Below are 18,927 nucleotides of genomic sequence, written 5' to 3'. Positions count from 1 at the left end.
GTTGTTGTTGTTGTTGTTCTTCTTCTTCTTCTTCTTCTTCTTCTTCTTCTAATCACCCACAAGATAGGAGAGAAAGAGGAGACCAGCAACAAAGGGTCTTCTATCAAAATAGAAGAATAGGAGTAGATATGGAACTAATGTCCAAAGCCATGTGTCTCAAAATACATGAACATGCTATGCATCGTATATATCTAGCTAGTCACATATCACTGACCTCATCTACATTCCTCACCAGACTGGTATGTTTCAGTTTTTCTTTAGTCTTGGTCTCCTGTATCACAAGATGTCACTTCACTTATCTCCTGGCTGTATCCTTTTGCTTTGCGATAGCCTGTTCCTGTTTTTCCCTTCTACAGGCACTCCTGGAGGAGATTGATGCCCTTGATCCATTCCAGTCTGGTTTCAGGCTGCACTGCAGCATGGATACAGCATTGGTTGCCCTGTAAGATGACCTTTTGAGGGAGACTGACAGGGGCAAAACATCCTTGCTAATCTTTCTTGATCTCTCAGTGGCTTTTGATACTATCGACCATGGTATCCTCCTCAGGAGGCTCTGTGGGTTGGGAATCAGTGCCTTGTCTTTGGCCTGACTCCAGCCCTTCGTAGAACACCGTCCTTAGAGAGTGCAGCTTGGGGAGATAATATCCACCCCTTGGATTCTCAACTGTGGACTCCATAGAGGTTGAGCATCTCCCCAATGCTGTTTAACATCCATATGATGCTGTGTCACAAAAGGGTGACTACTGGATCTTTTGTATCCCAAGAAGCAAAAAGCAAAAAGCAAAGCGTGCTGCTTATATACCACCCCATAGTGCTTCAAGCACTCTCTGGGCGGTTTACAATTTAATTATGCAGGCTACACATTGCCCCCCCCCCCCAGCGAGCTGTGTACTCATTTTACTGACCTCGGAAGGATAGAAGGCTCAGTCAACCTTGAGCCGGCTACCTGGGATTGAACCCCAGGTCGTGAGCACAGTTTTGACTGCAGTACAGCGGTTTAACCACTGCGCCATGAGGCTCTGTAGAAGAACAATATAAAACATCAAAGGACCTCACAGGACACATTAATAAATGCAAAATGAATATACTTTATTACCTATTGATTACAATTCTAAATAAAGGGGTTTCGTGCATTCAGCACATTCAGACCACATACATACTCACCAAAGAGAGAATAATTCTTTATTTCATTGTCCAAGTTCCAAAGAAAGTAGTTAGTTCCAAAAGCTTTTTGGTCTCAGCAGACAAATTATGGTTCCCTGACCCCTCTTTTTATATTCCTTTTAGGCAGGTTGCCAGCTGGGCATGCACATTAGATGTTTCTTTGTCTCCCCCTAGATATATGGTCCTTATCACTTATTACAAAGTATGAGATGTTTATTGTGTCTTCCATCACTTAGTGGACAGGTGTGGAGTCTGCTTTGCTCAGGAGGATATTCATACCAGGGTCTGCTTAATCCCCTTTGCTCTACTCTCTCAGCAGCAGATGTGTTCTGTTCAAAACGTTCACAGTTCAAAAGTTGCATTTCTCACAATGAGGGCTTCTAGCTAGAAATAAAAAAAACCCATAGTTCCTCTGGTTCTGTTGGTCTCCATCTTTGTGCCCTAACTCTCTGGTTCTTCATCTGATCCAGGCCAAACATGCACACACCTGACAGCCATTGGAGGAGGACATCAGGAGTTTTGGAACTTTGTGTCACCAATATGGGGATGACACTCAGCTCCATCTCTCCTTTCATCCTTCAGAAGAGGACGCTGTCCCATCCCTTGAGTGCTGCCTGGATGTTGTGCTGGGGTGGATAATAGATAATAGATTAAGGCTGAACTCAGACAAGACAGAGGACTTGCTGGTGGGTGCCCCTAGTGCCTGCGGATTGGGAACCTTCCTCTACTTTGGGGGGCTACTCTCTCCACTAAGGATGAAGTTTGCAACTTGGGCATACTTCTGGACCCAGCACTATCAATGCAGTCCCGGACAGCATCTGTGGTCTGCTGTGCCTATTTCCACCTAAGGTGGACTGCCCAGTTGCATTCCTACCTTGACACCAGGTTCCTCCTGTTGGTCCATGCATTGGCGGTCTCAAGATTAGACTACTGTAATGCTCTCTACGTGGGGGCTGCTTATAAGACTGCCATGGAAACTTCATCCAGAATATGGTGGCCAGACTATTAAGTGGTATGAAGAAATACCATCATATTTCCCCTTGCTCTGGCAGCCATTCACTGGTTACCTGTTCGTTTCCATACCAGCTTTAAGGTGATGATACTGATATACAGAGCGTCAAATGGTTTGGAATCTCAATACCTGACAGAAAGCCTCCTTCCAATGAGATCTGCCTATCCTACATGATCTTCCCAGGCTGGGCGGTTGAGAACATTGACTCCTAGAGAGGCCTGGAAAGAGAAGACTATTATTCCAAAGATGGCTTTCTTGGAAGTCATTTCCCATCTTTGGAATAATCTCCCACCTGAAACTGACCTGGCACATTCACTGGGAATTTTTAAACAATCATTGAAAACATGGCTTTTCAGACAGGCTTTCCCGGACCTTATAACATCTTAACAAACAGGTTGTTTCAACATTTATATTATCATTTCTGCTACCTTGCATTTATTCTATGTTAATTATATTTAGTTAATTTTATGTTGGTTGTGTGTTTAATTTTGATTTCTATAGTTGTTATGTTCACTGTTTTTATATTGCTATTTATTATGTTATGTTATAACATTGCAAACTGCTTAGAGTGGCCTTGGCAGCCAGATAGGTGTTATCAAAGTCAAACAAACAAATAAACAAATAAACAAAAAAATTGTACTCATGGTACATTTAAAAGTCAGAACATTCAACTTATAAATTCCTTAATATTTAACATGGTAGACATAGGATATTTGTATTCATATCCCTGGGGATATGAATATGAATATCAGCACCACAGGTGCAATGGAAATTCAGTGTCTCCCCTTGAACCGGCCAGTCCACTAACTTATTGCCACCTGGCATGCGCAACTACCATCCTCATCATCACACCAATTGCAGAAGCAACCCCGTCCAGCTCTTCTCTGCCTCCCCACACAGCCGACCACTCCGGCAAGGAGGTGGGAGGGGGAGTCTTCTCACTCAGCTGTTGAGCAATTGGCAGTGTGGGGAGGCAGAGAAGAGCTGCTGGGCTACTTACACAATTGGCACAACATGAGGATGAGAGTTGTGCATGCTGTGCTGCGATGAATGAATCAGTTGGTTTGGGGATGAGGGACTAGATTTATGCAACATCTCTGGTGCCGATATTTGTATTTGTATCCCCAGGGACATGAACACAAATATCTTATGTCTAATGCAGACCTAATACAAAATGAGTTGCATTTGAAAATACTATAGTACAAAAGCTAATATAAAATACAAAGGCTACAACAAAATCTATAACACATCCTCGCCTTATCCTCCACTCCCACAATTGTATTCTTTCCAAGATGCCTTTGTAAGATTGGAGAGCAAAGTGCCAAGTGAGGTGGAGAAAGCAGATTGCTTTCTCTTAGGTTATGACTTAAAATTGTGAGGAATCTTTTAAATGGTGTTTGGGGTAGATACATGTGAAGTTCAGGAAAAAAAAAAAAAGCAGAGGGTAAGACCAAAGCAGAAATGCTGAAAAATAAAAAGCTGTTGTCTGTCCTTGCATTAAAATATGCAAATATATCAGTTCGTATATCAGTGTGCATACTGATGGCCACTTCTAGAATGCTAAGCCTGATAGCTTTCAGTTGAGCTAATGTGGACAATGGACATTTCCATATCAACATATATTTCTTACAAATACTACAGTAGGGTCTAAATGACTCTCATAATTCCTTAATGGTAATAAGAATGATGTAGGAGTTATAGTTGCCCTCCCCCTTCCCCCAGATAATTTTTCCAAACTCTGGGCCAGGCTAAACATGATGCTAAATGCATCTTTATTCTTATAATGCAGGTTTTTAATTATCATAGCACTATCTGATTGGAAAAAAAGATCTAATGGCAATTAAGATTGCTACAAGTATTGAGGAAACAATGAAAACATTCTGTTATGCCTCTAGTATTGAAAAGAATTCCTTTTCTGAAAAAAATACCTGTAATTTGTTTCCCCTCTTGGGGCAAATGTCATCTCCAAACAAGGGATTTTCCTCTGGGCCACAACAGAACACAAATCTGCTGTAGTCTTCACAGTTAATGCTCCCGCCTGCTGATGCTGGCTGCAAAAGTGCATTGAATATTACATCTACTATGCCCCATAGAGAAGTGTTGTGGGAATATGTGCCATAGCTTACGTACTTGTTACCGCGTACTCATGCATTGTACCACATTGATGTCCTTGTATGGTTTGTTGCTGGGCAGATTACACTGGTTTAAGCCCCGAGTTATGTAACTTCTGTACTCAATAAAAGGAGGTGCCTGGCGTCGCTGAGGCAGTTCTGTTCAGTTAAATTCTGTTCAGTTCTGTTGTGTGTTCCTTACTTCAGCCGATGACCCTGAGCATGCTTTGAACCAGATAACTCGACTGCAGTCTCCTTTATTTCAGAGATCCCTCCTTGGGCCCTTTCAGGGATCTCTCCCTTCACCACAGGTTGTTGGAGCTGGATTTCGACAAGTGGTGCCCCGTGTGAGGCCTACTTCACAGTATGAGGCCTACTTCAGTGTGTGAGGGCTATATCTCAGCCTGAGGCCTACTTCTCAGCATGAGGCTCCCACAGTCAAAGAGACCGGCGAAAGGTCATTCCCTCACCCATGTCCGGCAAGGATTACAGATGCGTCACACATCTTTCAGATCCCGGGTGAGTGTTCAAGTCAAGTAAGATACACACAATGGGCTCATCATTATCAAGTTTGCATCAAAAATACGCAGAAGACCTTCATTTCCTTCTTACAAGAAATGGGCATACAGTAACAAAAAGGGAAGTGGAAGACCTGGTCCGAGCTATTGATGACGTATGCCCATGGGTCCCTGAAGGGGGAACCCTGAAATTAGAAGATTGGACAAAAATTGGCTGTAATTTTCAGGGCCATCCATGCGTTACTGCAAAAATGTTGTTCACCTGGTGTAAGGTTCGTGCGTGCTTAAAAGACCTTACGCCAAGTAATATTTTTTTTAATCAGCAACAAGAGGCGGACTTTAATGCAATGCTACTCCCTCAGTTGCTTCCTCCAGCACCATGCTTGTCATCTGCACCACCGCCTCATTATGAGCCTCAAAAGGACCCGCCACGCAAGCCACCACCAGACCAAAATTTTGATAATGATGATTCTGACTGCAACACCCCTGATCTCTTTCCCACTGAAGATCATGATGGTGGTACTAGATCTGTGTCATTTGCCGCGGCGGTCGCTATGGCTGCTGTGGAAAAAGGCACTTCTCTTGTTTCAGCATTTCCCATTATTTGAGGCACCCCCGGAGGAGGCTGAGGCCAACCACCTATACCAGATACTTATATGCCCGTAGACTACAAATTGATCAAAGAACTTCAACGGAGTGTTAAGGACAATGGTATTCAAGCTCTCTATACTATTATTATGCTAGAAAATCTGGCTACTCAGCACCTTGCCCCCACTGATTGGAAAATCCTTATTTGTTCTCTTTTGCACAAGCAATGCTGTGCATGGCGGAATGGAGACAAAGGGCAAAAGAACAGGCAAATGTCAATCTTCGAGCCATCCCTGTTATTAATATCACCCATAATATGCTCACAGGGGAAGGCAACTTTACTACACCAGCTCAACAAGTTGCTCTTACTGACCAAGCTCTTGCCCAGATAGCACATATTGTTCTTAAAGCCTGGAAGCATATTCCAGTTCAAGGTGAATCTTCAATAGCAGGGTTCGCTAGTATCCGCCAAGGCCCCAAAGAATCATACACAGAATTTGTCAATCGCCTTTTGACAGCACTTCTTCGTGAAGTTGAAAACCCTGATGCTTGTAACATGCTCACCAAACAGTTAGCATTTGAGAATGTCAATGAAGACTGCAAGGCTGCACTGACTCCAATCTATAGCAATCCTGCCACTATACTCCAGGACATGCTAAGAGTGTGTCAAAATGTTGGGACTCATAGTCATAAAGCTCAGCTTCTTGCCGCCGCGATCCACGTAAGCGGTAACCCAGCTAAAGGGAAACGGTGTTTTGGTTGCAGAAAAGGATGCCCCTGATGGAGAAACCCGAGGTGGTCAAAACCCACATGCAGGACATGATCATTGATGCTGTCAGCTTTCTGGACTTGATATTCACTCTGTGTATTTCCCCTTTCCACAGGGCGACATAGAGAGACTTTTGCAAACTTCTTCCACGTTCCAGGTTGCTTTTGCTGATTTCTTAGGGACTGTTCTCCCTAACCCATCAAATGACAAAAGGCTAACATTTTTCTCTACTGTTTCTTACTTTTTAACCATTTGCTTTTCTCCCCAGCCATTAGCAGGAAAGTGCACGTTGTTCACCTATGGTTCTCCACAACGAGGAGTAGTCATTTGGCAAGATCCTGAAGGACATTGGATGTCTCGATTTACTGAGCCACAAAAATCAGCTCAACGTTCTGAACTTGCTGCAGTTATTTTAGCATTTGACCTCTTTTGATATGAAGACTTCAATCTCGTAGTGGCCACACAATATGTTTATAAATTATGGATACACTTGCCATTTTCATATTTATCTATCCATTTCCTAAATAGTTGCCTTTGGTTAATGATTATGTGTCAACTTTGTTATCTGAATCAAACTGTGCATGAATACTTACACAATTTTACTGGGCACAGATGTGCTGCTCTCTTAAATGGTACCAGCCCCCGTTTGCAAGGTAATTGCCCTACATCAGATATGTTTGGTGGCTCTAATTATCTATGTAGTATGATTGCCAACTTTGCCCTGCTGAGTGTTTCCTCTACTAATAACACATATAACATCCTTGATAATCATCTATGGCTTTTATGTGGCAGAAAAGCTTATAATCGCCGTCCTCCAAGATGATCAGGTACTTGTACATTTGGGCTTTTGTCTCCTTCTCTCATTGTCTCTGATTCTTTACCTACTCATATTCGCAATGCCAAAAAAGCCTTTTCTGTATCCTCACCTCTTTCTAAGTCCTGGTGGGCAGGTACTTATTGTGGAATTGTTCCACCTATGGGTATTATAATGAATTATTATGATTTACATGCCTTAAATAATTGGACTATCAGTATGTTTAATGATACGATTACAGCTCTAACTTTACTAAAGAAGGAACAAAGTGAAATACGTGATTTTGTACTACAGACTCCTTACGCTGTTGATATGTTGCTCGATGTTCTTTTACTTGTTTCTTATAAACTAAAAACGGAGGGAATGTGGGAATATGCGCCATATCTTACATGCCTGTTACCACGTACTCATGCATTGTACCACATTGATGTCCTTGTATGGTTTGTTGCTGGGCAGATTATACGGACACCCTCTTGGTTCAAGCCCCGAGTTATGTAACTTTTGTACTCAATAAAAGGAGGTGCTGGGCATCGCTGAGGCAGTTCTGTTCAGTTAAGTTCTGTTCAGTTCTGTTGTGTGTTCCTGTGCTTCAGCCGATGACCCTGAGCATGTTTTGAACCAGATAACCCGACTGCAGTCTCCTTTATTTCAGAGATCCCTCCCTGGGCCCTTTCAGGGATCTCTCCCTTCACCACAGGTTGTCGGAGCTGGATTCTGACAAAGTGTAGACACAGGGGACAAAAGAAGAAATCTTAGTTAAGGAGTGGAAGCCTTGGATAAAAGGAGTTATGTCTGAATGGTTCTTCATTTCCAAAGTTTAAAGCATAACCCATTCCCACAGATCCATATCTTTCTGCTGATGATTCTGCTGCCTATGTAATTCAAATGAACCCCCTTTTCTCTTTTTAAGTGAAGATTGTCATTTTAGAGCTATTACATTAACCAGATCTAATTCCTTTGCAACAATAATATGCATTATGCCAAATACTATTCAGATGGCTGAAAAGCCTAGAAATGTAGTCCATATTTTTAAACAACTCAGATTTCTTTGAGCTCACTCCAGAATTGATCAGAGAGATTAACTTCATTGCAAATATTATTTGTACCCGTATTATTGCCTGATTGCTTTCACCTCCTTCTAGACAGAAAATATAGATTATATTTCAGCAAAGCATTCTGAGTTATACCAGTGAGATTATAGGCTGAGGCAAGCAGCAAAATCCCTGTCAAGAAGGCCTTGTTAGCATGAGTGACTGCATAAGTGAGGCCACTAAATAAGAGCTTGGAAAAGCAAACTATACTGTGTCTCTCTTTCTCTCTCTCTGTGTTGTTCTTAAGACAGAAATAGGTTTAGCAGAACCTTTTTGTATGCAAGAAGCTCCACCAGGAGGGAAAACGCATTTAATACCTCCTGTCTGCTATGCAACATTTCCCACCTTACTGATCCTTGTTTGCACCAAAGCATTCTGGATGCACCAAATACAGGTAATTAGCTCTGTATCTTAAATAAGTCTTGCAACTGGTACCTCCTGACTGTACAAAAACATCACAAGACTCCAAACTGTCTCCCTAATTTGCTCCCCCCCACGTATTATTGCTATTTCAGGTGGCTCTGCTATTGCTATTCCAAGGTGCATGTCACATAGAATAATAAATTTTTAAGGATAAAATTTGTTAGTTGTAGATCTTACTGTTCCCTGAAAGTCACTGGTTTAACTTTCATCTTGAAAGTCAGATAGAAGTGGAATCTCCATATAAATGGGTAACATATAGAGTTCTACATACTTTTTGCAGTAAAATTAGCTGCAACAAACACATACAGTCGTGCCCCACTTTACGATTACCCCGCATTACGACGAATCAGCTTCATGACGACGTTTTTGCGATCGCTTTTGCGATTGCAAAACGATGGTATAAATAGGGTTTTTTTGTTTTGTGATGATCGGTTCCCTACTTCGGGAACTGATTCTTTGCAAAACGATGGTTTTTTAACAGCTGATCGGCAGTTTCAAAATGGCCACTGGGTAATTAAAATGGCTCCCCGCTGTGTTTAGGGACAGATTCCTCGCTATACAAGCAGCGAAATTGGCTGCCGTATGGAGGATCTTTGCTGGACGGTGAGTTTTTAGCCCATTGGAATACATTGAACAGTTTTCAGTGCGTTTCAATGGGTTTTTTATTTTCACTTTATGACATTTTCACTTAACAGCGATTTTCCTGGAACGGATTATCACTGTTAAAGCAAAGCAAAGCGTGTTGCTTATATACCACCCCATAGCACTTCAAGCACTCTCAAGCACACTCTACAAGTTAATTATGCAGGCTACACATTGCCCCCCCCAGCAAGCTGGGTAGTCATTTTACCAACCTCGGAAGCGAGGCACCACTGTACATAGACACATGCAGGCAGGCAATTCATATTCTGTAATATCTATCAAACAAGTGGAACAATTTTGTATAAGCACTATTTATTAAGCATTGTTTATTATTTTCCATAATTAATTTTGCTTTTGCTAGTCACTTGTCAATATGCAGTGACTGGAGGCAGTCTACTCATTGTGGGCAGTCACCCCTTATTCACATCAACTTCTAACTTCGGCAATTCCATCAGGCTCATTGACTTTTCAGTACATATCCATTGATATGTTCTCTTTCTCTTTCCAAGCTTTAATAGCCAATCACCATTCTATAAAATACAGAAGCAAGATTAAAATGAACCAATCATAACAAATGCACATGCTGTGAACATTGTATGATACAAACAACTTGCCCATCTCTAATATTAGATATTCATGTGACATAATGGTAGAACTGCCATCATCTTCATTCTATGCCTGTCAATTCCCAGTTGGCCATAACAGATTGCCCACTGTTGGAAAGAGTTTGCTGGAATAGATACACCTTAATCTGATGCAGCAAGATGTCACTGTTAACAGAAGGTCAGGTAGACATCTAGGTTCCATATTAAAGACTATGACTGAATGTGGAGAAAGATAACATTAGGCTACAACTATTTAGAGCTTGACAGGTCTACAGGAACATCATGAACTATACTTTGGAATACACATGTAGTTATAGAGGTATGGTGAAAATGCAACAGAAGTGAATGTCACAGTTTTAAGTATCATTATCTTTAAGAAGTATCAGATTGTCAAGATAGAATTAAACTCTAATTGGATCCAAATAATACATGTGTAATGAATACTGATATGTGGTAGACAATGTGTCATGCCCAAGGGTGCAATTCCCCAACTACTTATACTGAAGAAGTCTCATTGAAACTCTCTGCAGGAGTTCCCTCCAGTCAGCGACATGAACTAAGCAATTCATTTCATGTTTCATGCTTGAAGACTGAGATGAAGTCAGCCTTCAAGAAGCACCCTACTGATTATGAAATGTATTATTTTTCATAATTTGTTTACATAAAGTTGTCATACTGAAGCATAGTATAGGTTTAGTTGACCAGCTTAACCTTCTTTCTTTGTCTGGCAGTGGTATTACAAAGTGTCAGAGAGACTGCTGCTGCCCCAAATTTTTCTAAATAAAGCTGTCCAAGACAAAACTAAGAACAGTGTAGACATAAATCATGCACTCTATCCCCCAGCTGTCCTTAATAAGGAGGAGGAAAGATACAAAAGATTACAGATAGTAAAAATTGTATAACTGTAGTTGATTACAAATAAAAATTAAGTTATGTGGTATACCAACATCCTTGCATAGATGTGCAATTAAACTATACAATGAGATATAGACACCTTCAGTTTCCTTGAACATTTTGTCTTTCACCTCAGGAAGGCCATCCTTGGATAAAAGAACATTTTTAAAAAAAGATTCCAGTGGGAAATGTCTGAACAAGAACTCACTAAGAAATTCAACTCTCTTATTCTCTCTCCTTCTCCTTCTCTCTTACTCTCTGGGTACGATGAGATGTGTATTTGTCCCACTGTTTGATCCATTGTGGTTAATTCCTTTTACTGCCCATTAGAGCAAACCAGCCCATCCCTAGAGCCATATCACCTGTATTCGATGGCCTACTGCTAAGCCAGCTGGTCCTAGAATAACTGACACACACACACAATTTAATTGGGAAAAAAGGCCACAACCTTATTGATCACAGCAACTGTCATCCTGCCGCCTCTTTGAGAGACCCAAGTGCCTCCCGATGCAGACCACTGTCTCCCAGAGAGACCACTTAGAGTGGCAGTTCCTCACCCAAACAAGCAGGTCCCCACCTGCTGCCAAACCACCAGATGGATCCATCCCAATGCCTAAAAATGCCACAAGAGCTGAGCCCCCACTTAGCTCCCACCAGATGACTGCCACTGTAACAATTCCCTATAGCCTCTGCCACATCATCAAGCCACCTGTCATGCCCCGGGTCTAAGAAATAAACTCTGTCTTGCAAGTATAAGGGATTCATTTTATGTCAGATGTTCAGGTGTCTAATCCACGTACCCCCCCAGGCTGTGACAAATTGTCCTGCCACCATGGTCACCTTCTGCCAGGCAATGTCCATTTGTCTGGGGTAACGCACATCTCACCAGGCCTGCCTCTCCGGTAAATCTGACCACATGATGTGAATAGCGGGGTACCAGTCATGGATTAACTATAGGGTCACTTTCATAGAAAGAGTGTGATGAGAAATCCCTATGAGCAAATCCCCCATTTTCCAAGCTACATGCATTACTCTTGCAAATTGGTAGTGGGTCAGGAGGCTGCCAGCCTTGTGGATGAATAGTGGCCCATCACATGTTGGGCACTGGTGTAGAAAATTCTCCAGAGCCTTTATGGGGCAGGGACCACCCTCTTGTTGACTAGAGCAAAATCCATATACCTCATCTCTTTTGATCTGTTTTCGAAGAACAGAGAAACAAACGTGGGTCCCCATCCTGCACCAACACATCCTGCCTGTGGAGAACCATGTCCTCCCTTCCACTGTGTGAGCTGGATACCATCTCGCACCCTCTTTTTTCCCCCTAATATATTTTATTTTTCCAAAACAAATGCAACAATACAAAATACTTACTAACAATCTAAAACACCCATAACCAAATTTGGAGCAATTTGTTTATTATGAACCTCTTTTCCAAAATTGTACTGATTGTTGCTTAGAGGCTTTTGCGTTTCCTTTCACTAATACATATTCAATACATATACCCCAAATATCATTAAAAAATTAAACTTATATCCCCTCTTTTCATCTTAAGTTCAGTAGTCAATTTGTCATTTAAGGAAATGTCCCATACTTCGTTATAGCACTCTTATAATTTAATCATGTTTGTCTTTCCAGTATCTAGCTATTGATATTCTAGCACTTGTCATAAAATTAGAAATCAATTCCTTTGAGCAATAATCAAGTTCTATCTCATCAAAAATTGACATCGAAGAAATTTTAGAATTGTATTTGATAGCTTTTCCAAATATACCATGTATTTCCTTAAAAATCAGTTTCCAAAATTTCTGAATCCATTTAAACTCCCACCACATATGATAATACGTGCCAATTTCTTCATCACGTTTCCAACAGGCCTTAAATAGTCTGAATTTATTATGTTCAGTTTCACGGGAGTCATGTACCATCTTAAACTCATCTTTTTTAAAAAATTCTCCTTTATTCTTACCGACATTAATCTTAAAACTCTCATCTTCCAAATTTTTGTCCAATCCTCTGTTCTGATTTCTGTCTTTAAATCATGTTCCGAAATTGATTTTAGTCCTTCTATTGCAATCGCATTTTCCTCCTGATCCAAAATTAGGTTATAAATTCTACTTACTACTCGCTTCCTCAAAGCATCCTTCTGCATGTCTTTATGTGATGATAGAAATTGTTTGTACTTAGCACATTCTCTATATTTGCCATTAGTTTTCAACCATTCATTAGTCCGTCTGTCTAATTGGATATAATTATACCATGATAGTTTCTTAGTTTGAAGTTTAATTATAATCTGATCCTTCAATCTCATTTTAATCATCCAATCCTTCAAATTGGCAACTTTTTTGTCCTTAAACAAATCATCTAAACCCTTCAAGTTTGCTGGTAAAATTTCTATTTCATTCACTAATTTTAGTGGTGAAGTAAAGGGACAAAACTTTTTATTTCTGTTCCAGATATTTAACATGTTTCTTAAAAAAGGGTTGTTCACCTGATTTATTGTATTTCTTTTCATTATATTAAACAAATATTTTTCAATATTCCCATTTATTACTTAGAATTCCATATCCCACCAAATTAACCTTCCTTTGTTGTATATAATATCTCCAAAAATATTAACTGATTTGCTGTATAATAATTGTTTATATTAGAAATACCTAAACCTCCATTTTTTTTAGCTTTATACCAATATATTTTATTTATTCTTGATTTTTTACCTTGATTACAAAATCCATTAATTAATCCCTGCCAATACTAAAAATCTTCTTCTAATTTTATTGGGAGTAGATTTGTTGAATTTGTATTAGTGAAAGAAAAGGCAAAAGCCTCTAAACAACAATCAATACAATTCTGGAAAGGAGGTTCGCATTAAAAATATTGTTCCATAGGGTCCCGTGGGTATGGGGGTGTACTGTGGCTTAGATTGTATTAGTAAATATTTTGTATTTTTGTATTTGTTTTGGAAATTTAAAAAATAAATTAAAAAAGGATTCTAATTAAATTTTCCTTGCTGCAGAGGAAAGGGAGATATTCTAAAATGGCCACCTGTGTTGCTGGGAGACTGGGGTGGGTGCCCTGCCTGGGTCCGGAAAGTCACAAAGGAGTCCATAGCAGAACTGTTTGCCCTCAGTGCAGCTGATGCCACAGATTTAAGTACTCCCTTTATATTTCAAGGTTCCACATCTCCGCCGAGAATGGGTCCGGACTGTTGTTCACCCCAGGCATCAGCTGGCAGAACCTGTTCTCCTTGAAATGAGAGAGGGCATCCATGATGCTCTGATCCAGGCTGGGAACATATCTGACTGAGAAACTGATGTTAGTGGAAAGACTTAAAACCTCCTGGCAAGTCATATCACTCTTTTGGATTTTGATGACTGGCAGTTGATAACTGCCATGACTGCCTGGTTATTGCACCAGAATTTCACCCGTTTATTTTGGCTATAGCTATTGGAAGCATTTCTAAGAAGGTGAGGTCTCGTGAAATGCTTGTTTCCGCACATCCGGGTAGCCACTTTCAGTTGAAATAGGGCCTGAAGCCTAAGCTTCCTGCTGAATATTGGTTCCAAGCTCCCATGGTGCCTGCCAGATAGCTACTCCATTAAAGTTTGCCAGAAAGGATAACTATATGAGTAAATCTTCTTTTATCCCCTTTGTAAATCTGATGTGGTGATGCAGCTGCGTCTCCCCCCATCATTGCTCTTGCCAATCTGTAAAATATTCTTGATTATCCCTTACTGTGACTGTGGCTGTCGCTGGGCCTGTGGATGTGGCTGTGCCCTGTTTGACCCTCCAGCGCTGGGGCACGTTTTGTGGACATGGTGGGGCTCCTGCAGATTCCCTCTGGGTTGGAACCCAAGAGCTCCTCAGGTAGTAGTGTGGGAATTGTATGGGCCTGGTGCCTGCTCGCTTCTTGGGTGCTCCGTGCACACTTTTGGAGGGGCATGGTGGCCACCACTAATAGGCCAAAGGTGGGGTTAATGTCCCCTTATGTAGCCTATGCTGAGCTCTGGGGGTATAGGGCAGTAAAATGGTTTTCCCCAGATATTGCCTCAGCTCTCTTGCTCCTCCAAATGTTTTCAGCTCTTTTGGAAGTGTATATAGGCAGGCTCTGCCAAATCTGTCTCTCTAACCTCAGCTTGTGTGTGTGTACATGCACACATGCAGGTCTTCAGACCATGGCCTTGTCTAGGAAACCCGTCTGTTGGTGGTGGTAGCAGGACCACTCCGATTCAATGGCCGTAGCATCCTGAGCCATACCGCTTGCCTTCCTACAGAATCATAGAATCATTGAAAAGTGAACTTGGAAGGGGCCTACAAGGCCATCGAGTCAAACCCCATGCACAACACAGGAATGCAATCAAAGCATATCTGCCACGTAATTATCTGAGTTTTTCTTGAATGCCTCCAGTGTTGGAGCACTGACCAACTCCCGAGGTAACTGGTTCCACTGTTGTACTGCTCTAACAGTTAGGAAGTTTTTACTGAGATTCAACTGAAATTTGCTTCCTTTAACTTGAGCCCATTGTTGCGTGTCCTGCACTCTGGGATGATCAAGAACAGATTTTGCCCCTTCTCTGAATGACAGCCTTTCAAATATTTGAAAAGTGCTGTCATATCATCCCTCACCCTTCTTTCCTCAAGGGTAAACATGCCCAATTCTTTTAGCCTTTCCTCATAAGGCTTGGTTTCTAGCCCCCTGATCATCCTTGTCGCCCTCCTCTGAACTTGTTCCAGTTTGTTAGCATCCTTCTTGAAGTGTGGTGTCCAGAACTTGACAGAATACTCAAGGTGAGGCCTAACCAGTCCCTAATAGAGGGGGACTAGCATGGCGCAGGATTTGGAAACTATACTTCTATTAATGGAGCCTAAAATAGCATTTGCCTTTTTTGTAGCCACATCACATTGTTGGCTAATATTTAGCTTGTGTTCTTCAACAATTCTAGGATCCTTCTCACTCACAGTTTTGCAGAATCAGGTATCTCCCATCTTGTAACTGTGCAATTGGTTTCTTTTTCCAAGGTGCAGTACTTTGCACTCATCCCTGTTGAATTTTTCTCTTTCTTTCTTTCTTTTTTTCTTTCTTTCTTTCTTTCTTTCTTTCTTTCTTTCTTTGATCTCTCTCTCTCTCTATCTCTCTGTCTATCTATCTCTCTGTCTATCTATCTCTCTATCTATCTATCTATCTATCTATCTGTGACAAACCCAGACCTACTGGGATATGTCACACAGTTACACTAAGCTGCCACCAACCATTCCCTTTAAGAAGTCACACAGACCAGGGATGGATTTTTAAACAATAAAAGAATAAGGTTTATTTACATACAACACACAGGGATAATAAAATGATTAGGTGAATAAAACAAAGTAACGTGGCTTATTCTCACTCATACAAGCATACAGTTTGGTTCACCCAGAACCCTTAACTTGAAGCACAGACCCTGAACCTATCAGTTCTGGCTAACCAACAGACACCTGAACCTATCAGGTTGGTACTCTGACACACAGAAGTACCCTGTCTGACACACAGACTCCCACAACAGCTTCTTCTTCCCAGCTGCTGCTTCGTCACAACCCAGCGTCTTCCAGTGTCTCATCAACTCTCCACACACGCTTCACATATTTATACAGTACAGCCCCTCCTCCTGATGTCCCGCCTTCCACTCCCCATAGGATGGAACTTTCCCTCCAAACCCATGACAGACAGGTAACATCAGTGCTGTATGTAACACCTCCCCTCTTTATAAGTTGTTTTGTAGGGGGAAAGCTAAGGTGCTTTTCCCCAAAAAACAACCTGGGTAAAATACACAACAACAGTTATACATACAATATTATACTTACTCATACTTACATTCTAAGTTAAACCATAGCAAATAGGCATTTAAACATTTATCATATACAATACATCCATTTACCTTTATTCATACAAACCAAATTCAAAACCAGGTACATTTTACTTTTTGTCATCATTATATACACATAGTCCATGTTCTTTCGCCGTCTTCATTCTTCAGGTCTTCTTGATAAGGCGTCAGCAACACAGTTCACTGACCCTCTGACCACCTTCACTTCAAAGTCATAGTCCTGTAGGTTTAAAGCCCACCTCATAAGTTTGCTATTGTGGGTTTTCATTGTCTTTAACCATTGCAATGGTGAATGGTCAGTACACAGAATAAAATGTCTTCCCCAGATGTAAGGCTTGGCCTTCTGGATCGCGTAGACTATGGCCAAACACTCCTTCTCCACGGTTGCCAAATGTCTCTCACCTTTTTGAAGTTTCCTACTCAGGTAGGACACTGGATGCTGGTCACCATTCTCATCCTCCTGGCACAGAACTGCTCCTACCCCGCTGTTAGACGCATCGGTGTAGATGATGAACTCCCGGTCGAAGTCTGGAGCACGCAGGACAGGATAGTTGATTAACGCCTCCTTCAACCTCTGGAACGCCGCCTCACAGTCGCTGGTCCACGGGATGCGGTCATCAGCCTTCTTCCTCGTCAGATCGGTCAGCGGAGCCGCAATCTTGCTAAACCTCGGGATGAACTTTCTGTAGTAGCCCACCAACCCAAGAAATGATTTGACCTTTTTCTTGGTGTTGGGTCTAGGCCAATCACGAACAGCTTCTATTTTGGCCTCCAGGGGTTTTATCATTCCTCCCCCTACCATGTGACCCAAGTATTTTATTTCTGGGCTACCCAGCTGACACTTGCTGGCCTTTACTGTTAGCCCTGCTGCACTTAACCTCTGCAGCACTAACTCCAGGTGTATCAGGTGATCTTCCCAGGTATTACTGAAGATCCCTATGTCGTCAATGTAGGCCACTGTAAAGTCACTGAGCCCTGCCAAGGTCTGGTCCATCAGCCTTTGGAATGTGGCTGGTGCATTTCTGAGACCAAAGCTCAGGACTCGAAACTCATAGAGACCAAAAGGGCTGCAAAAGGCAGTTTTTTCTTGATCCCTGGGATCAATTCTTAATTGCCAATATCCCTTTACCAGGTCCAATGATGAGATGAACCGACAACCCCCTATGGTTTCAATCAGGTTGTCTAGCCTGGGCATTGGGTAGGCATCAGGAGTGGTTACACGGTTTAATTTCCTGTAATCAACACAAAACCTAATGCTCCCATCAGGCTTGTCCACAAGGACTATCGGAGAGGACCACGGACTAGAAGAGGGGACGATTATGTTCTCCCTCAGCATCTCGTCCAGCTCCTTCCGCACCTTGTCCCTATAGGGTCCCGTTACTCGGTATGGGGATACTGCCTGCGGGGGTGCATCCCCTGTGTGGATCCGATGCATCACTCCCTTCACTATCCCCGGCTTGTTGGAAAACACCTGTTGATATTTACTAAGCAGCATTTTTAGTTCTTGCTGCTGGTCTTGGGTGAGTGCAGGACTGATCTTTACCTCCTCTGGGTTGTATTTTACTTCCCCTCTACCCTCCCAGAAGGGTAATTCAGCTTCCTCACTCTCAGCTGCTTTTATCGCGAATAAAACCCTCTGTTCCCCTCGGTAGTAGGGTTTTAGGGCATTCACATGAACCACCCTCCTTGCTTGGTTCTCCTCCTGCTCTATTAGGTAGTTCAGGTCTGACATCTTGGAAATGACCCTATATGGTCCTGCCCATTTGAGCTGCAGTTTATTCTCTCTGCAGGGCCTAAGCCAAAGCACTTCCTCCCCTGGGTCAAAGTGCCTCTCTCTAGCTTTGTGGTCATACCATGTTTTCTGTCTGACCTTCTGAGCTTGCAGGTTTTCTGCTGCCAGCTCTAGATTTCTCTTTAGGTCATTCATCAAGGTGTCTATGTAAGTCACAACGTCTTGTGGGTCATCCTGGGTGATCTGCTCCCAATTTTGTTTGATCAAATCAAGGGGCCCTTTCACCCTTCTCCCAAATAAAAGTTCAAATGGACTGAACCCGGTACTGGCTTGTGGCACTGATCGATAAGCAAACAAAAGGGATTGCAGCTTCTGGTCCCAATTGTTTGGATTCTCTGCCAAGTAAGCCCTAATCATGCGCATTAAAGTCCCATTGAACTTCTCAGTTAACCCATTACTTTCAGGATGATAGGCAGTGGTTTCCTTGTGCTTTATTCCACAGATTTGCCATAAGCGTTTCATGAGCTTTGATGTGAACGATGCGCCCAAATCTGTGATTATCTCTGAGGCAAATCCCATCCTGGACATATACCCCACCAAAGCATCGGCCACTGTGTTAGTTTCAATGTTAGCCAAAGGTATGGCTTCAGGATACCTTGTGGCATGGTCCACAATTGTTAGAATGAACCTGTTCCCCCTCTTTGTG

General features: G+C 42.0%; 1 long non-coding RNA gene across 1 annotated transcript in view; it reads right to left on the bottom strand.

Annotated features, from left to right (window-relative positions):
• Window positions 1-2,401: 2,401 nt before the first annotated feature.
• Window positions 2,402-18,927, bottom strand: part of LOC144588256 (uncharacterized) — a 38,259-nt gene continuing 21,733 nt past the window's right edge. The window contains exon 2 of the long non-coding RNA XR_013543709.1: window positions 2,402-7,690. This is a non-coding gene — a long non-coding RNA (uncharacterized LOC144588256). The remainder of the gene's footprint in view (window positions 7,691-18,927) is intronic.

The sequence above is a fragment of the Pogona vitticeps genome, chromosome 3 (assembly GCF_051106095.1).
Source record: "Pogona vitticeps strain Pit_001003342236 chromosome 3, PviZW2.1, whole genome shotgun sequence".
In the NCBI taxonomy this organism is placed as follows: domain Eukaryota; kingdom Metazoa; phylum Chordata; class Lepidosauria; order Squamata; family Agamidae; genus Pogona; species Pogona vitticeps.
Note: the sequence above shows the minus strand (reverse complement) of the source record. Positions and strands in the feature narration are given on the sequence as shown.